Genomic DNA, 5000 nt, shown 5'->3' with positions numbered 1-5000 from the left:
TTGAGCGAGAGATGGGTAAGGCCGGCAAATTATCGAAGCTGGGGGTGGGGGGCGGGTAAAGTTCTGATTGGTCAGCCCCTCATCGGACGCTTGTTAAGACCGCCCGTATTATTATTATTATCATTATTATTATTATTATTAGTAGTAGTAGTAGTAGTAGTAGTAGTAGTAGTAGTAGTAGTAGTAGTAGTAGTATTGTGGTTACTGTTCTTAAAACATTTGATATTAATTGCTCATTACTTCGCTTTTAGTTTATTTATTTCCCAATCTCACTGGGCTATTTTCCCTTTTAAAGGCCTTGTGTATATAGCATACTGCTTTTCCAACTAGGGTTGTAGCTTAGTTAGCAATAATAGTAATAATAATGATATTAATAGAAAGTTATCAAGACGAAAACTCCGATTGTTTAAACAAATTGATTTCCAAATGAGTTGTGGTAATGTTCCTTTGAACACACCAAAGAGAGCAGGAAAATACATTGAAAATAACACCTATAAATATCTTCGTGTCTTTTTTTATTATTATCATCTATACTTGGCATAAAATCATGATTTCGCCTTTGTATGTTAAGTATTAGCATAATATCTTTTTGATGAAGGTCATGTTGTGTAGGCCTATAACACTTTCGGCGCACCAATAAGTCTCAAGGAAAACCCTCCATTATTATTATTATTATTGTTATTATTATTATTATTATTATTATTATTGAAATATAAAAAAATAGATATCAATAATGTCAACTGCATTATTATAATCAGTCTTCTTTCTATTATTATTATTATTATTATTATTATTATTATTATTATTATTATTATTATTATTATTATGCGTATCCTCCGTGACCAAATATTTTTCTTATTATACAATCAAAGACAATATTTGATATTGCAATAATCAACGAACACGGGTCGCACTTTCTGTCCTGACTAATTCCTATATCGTAATTTCTGACGCCATATTTCCTTTACTCTCTAGAATTTTACTTGTCCCTTCTTGTGTAATATTTGGTTCCGTGCCGGCAAGGCTTCATGATATGTTATAAATCCCTCTGGCGACAGATACAACATTTACGAATATTCTTTCCCCATTGTTCTCCTCTTACTCTGTGGAATCGGGTTTTATTCAAAATTTTTATTTTTATTTTTCCCCGTCTTAACTTAAGAGATGGTATTAAGTAATCATCTCTTTCTCTGGCATTGGCGTGTGGGAATATTAGATATGAGTTTATTATTTATTTTTACATTCGAATAGCTTGAAAAACTTTCCCTCTATGCATTTTTATTCGTTCATTTAACTTTTGATTTTCCTAGAGTACTTATATAAAACAATAAGGCACTCTTGATTCTCCTACAAAAGATCTCTAGCTAACCCGGAGTTAATCCACAACTCAACATATGAAACTGACTGTTGTCGTCTTTTATTTAGGAGAGAGAGAGAGAGAGAGAGAGAGAGAGAGAGAGAGAGAGAGAGAGAGAGAGAGAGAGAGAGAGAGAGAGAGAGAGAGATATAATTGATTGGTGGCTTGTGTACAGGGTTTGACTTTCAGCTGATAAGCCTTCTATGTTTGTAAATGAATCGATCAATGTTGTAGAAGGATTGTTGCACATGGGGCTCATCCATGATTCAGCCGTTGATATACGATCATAGCAGTGAATGATGTGTTTTATTTTTATTCTGGAGCCGATGAAACAACTTAGAGTTAAGATAAAAAATATGTACATAGGTGAACATATGTGTTAATGTTTAAGTAAAAAATCATACCATGATTAATAAAAGATCATAAAAAACTTAGTTTCCTGAAGAACATTGGTTATTGAAAAAAAAAAATATGTTAAAACACGTCCTCAAAAACATTGATTGTTGATAAAAAAAAATACCTGTAAAAACACGTCCTCTTTTTCTGCTCTTACCCACAAAATTAGATTCAGGCATTTCAGATTTAGGAGACTTGTTAGACCAGGAAGCTGAAATGCAAATAAGCCATAGTTGGCCCCAAAAACTAACATGAACTGGAAACTTATGAATCTGCATATGGTCTCTTGAGTACATGCAATCTCCATACGCCCTTTTTGTAGATTTAGCAACGACCCAGAGGGATATTAGACTTATCTGGAGTTTTTCTTCGTTTTTTTAGGTTACATACAACTCCATTCTATAGATAAACCTGTCTGTACTATTCAATGAAATGTTAGAATTTAGCTGTTTATGTAGTTTGAAGTAGCTATGGCGTTAAGTGCGGTCTACCGTGGCACACCTAATTGCAATAGATTTTATGAACACATATTACATAAACTAATCCACCAGCCATGGAAATCCGAATATCATGTTCATGCTCACGATTGCAGACATATGCAGTAATTATATACGTTGCACTTTTAAATGTTACTTGATATTAATCAAGCTGTTGCACAAGAATGATTACGTATTTCCTTCATCTGTAAATGAAGGCAGGCATTTGATTCATTTGCTTGCCAAAAAAGACCGTTCGTTTTTTATTGAAGTAAATTTACCCACACACAATCTCACACACATACACACACACACACACACACATATGTATATATACACATATATGTATGTATATATATATACATATGTTATATATATATATATATATATATATATATATATATATATATATATATGTATATGTGTGTATATGCGGGTGTTAATGTTTGTGTATATATATATATATATATATATATATATATATATATATATGTGTGTGTGTGTGTGTGTATACATACATATACATAAACATATATATATATATATATATATATATATATACATATACTTACATATACGTATACATATACACACACATATATATATATATAATATAATATATATATGTGTGTGTGTGTGTGTATATATGTATACGTATATGTATGTATATATACATATATATAATATATGTATGTATACACATTTATGTATATATTTATGTATGTATATGGGTGTTTATATATATATAATATATATATATATATATATATATATATATATATACATACACACATACATTCAAATTGCATGATATGTATTTCCCGTGTTAAAATACTTATAACCGCAAATAATTTTTGCGGTTAAATTTTTTTTTTTATTACATCGCAAATTGTAAGACAATGGTAGAATTAACTTGTTTACCACTAATATAGTGATTTCCGTTGGCAGTTTTATGAGCAATTGGAAGTAATTTATTTCACTGCCTCATTGTCTTTGTGTTTTATAGCACAGAGTATTCATGTCTCTTCTGACATTAATTATTTCCGATGAAAAGCCAAGCACCTAAATGAAGAAGTGCCAGTGGATTTACGTATATATTTTTTTACATCTAATTATTTCCACTTGGTCAGAATTCAATGTTTTTTCCTCAGCCGATGAGAATTTCGTATTGTAAATATGATGAAAACAGTTACCAGAATCCGTTAAGGGTTCTTAATATGTAAATGATATTGAAATACAGTAAATAAACGAAGAATAAAAATTAAATTTAGAATGTTGTATAGCGATTTTTGGTTTTGATGATGTACAGTTGGACACACGAATTTGTGGCATACCTCGCTCTGAGGAAGTACACCACTTCACACCCTCACTTTGCGGAGAGGTCTGTGTGTAGTCCTGCTGGTCACTGATGCCATCTCTCTTTTCTCTATTTGTGTTTGGTTACTCGCTGTGTAGTAAGGGTGTGACTGTGTGCTCTTCCTCAGAACGGCATATACCAAGAATTCCTGTGTCTAACTGTATACACACCAGTATGGCTCAGTGCGCTATTGCAGGTATTAACTCTCAGGTGATGGTGGGGTTTTGAAGCTAACTAGGCACTTGGTGTCGACATTTGCACCGCCATTTATCATAAGATGGCCAGCTAATGTGTGCTTTTCTTTTATGTAAATGTAATGAAAACGTGGCGTTATAAACGGGTTTCCAGTTAATGCATCCGGTTTTAGTATATTTCATTTAAATTCAATTGAAAAAGCATCATAATTACTAGTATTAATAATAAATTTGTGAATATTTGAAGTGTGTGTTAATAAGTTCCACAATGAAGTAATTCTTTAGTCATTTCTTTTTAGTGAGGCAGATTTGCACCGACTCGCAAGGGTGCCCTTTTCGCTCGGAAAAGTTTCCTGATCTCTGATTGGTTGGACAAGATAATTCTAAACAATCAGATAGCAGGACACGTTTCCGAGGTAAAAGGGCACCTCTGCGAGTCTGTGCAAATGCGCCTCATTAAAAAAAAATTAGTATAGTGCTATATGATCATAACACCATAAGTTCAATATTTGCAAATTTCATTCTCTTGAGGAGAACTTAGTAACTAAATAACAAATTCAGAATTTTTCAAAGCACCAGGGTGATGATATTGATGAGAGCAAATGAGAGAATATACTTATGACATTGAATGGTACAGTTCACCATTAAAATATAGTTTACGAGAAATTTTGGTGTCTTGTTTATGAGTAGGGAAAATTAATGGCAAAGATCAAAATTAGTAAATTAATTAAAGGGTTTATCAAGGCTTCTTTTCATCAGGATTTTCATCGACTTCATTTCATAATCAGTATTTAGAAATAAGACCATCTTCTTTGTTATGGCAGGAAAACCTCAACAGTATTGATTAGAATGTAGGTAAATTCAATAAATATTGTTTTTTTTTTTTATTGCAGTTGTTAGCGGTGTTCAACGAAGACTCCTTCGTCCTGCTCTAAAAGTTCTATACTCCCCAAAAGTGAATGGCAGTTGCCCTTGTCTCTCAGCCGGAGTCACAACCAAGTATTCGGCATTTGGAGTAAGGTAAGTGAATACAGTATTCTAGTTTATTACAATTCGCAATTATATTAACCTTGAAATGTAACTCTCTACCACTCTCCCTCATAAATAATGACTGCCAAATTCTCTCTCTCTCTCTCTCTCTCTCTCTCTCTCTCTCTCTCTCTCCTCTCTCTCTCTCTCTCTCTCTCTCATAAACTAGTGTATCCAAGCTGTCAAAATTG

The 5000-nt window shown here is 32.4% G+C and overlaps 1 long non-coding RNA gene across 1 annotated transcript in view; it reads left to right on the top strand.

Annotated features, from left to right (window-relative positions):
• The window catches only part of LOC137657688 (uncharacterized), a 104766-nt gene that overhangs the window by 13470 nt on the left and 86296 nt on the right, over positions 1 to 5000 (top strand). Inside the window, exon 2 of the long non-coding RNA XR_011047189.1 lies at positions 4674 to 4800. This is a non-coding gene — a long non-coding RNA (uncharacterized lncRNA). The remainder of the gene's footprint in view (positions 1 to 4673; positions 4801 to 5000) is intronic.

Source organism: Palaemon carinicauda, chromosome 18 (assembly GCF_036898095.1).
Source record: "Palaemon carinicauda isolate YSFRI2023 chromosome 18, ASM3689809v2, whole genome shotgun sequence".
Taxonomy (NCBI): Eukaryota; Metazoa; Arthropoda; class Malacostraca; order Decapoda; family Palaemonidae; genus Palaemon; species Palaemon carinicauda.
Note: the sequence above shows the minus strand (reverse complement) of the source record. Positions and strands in the feature narration are given on the sequence as shown.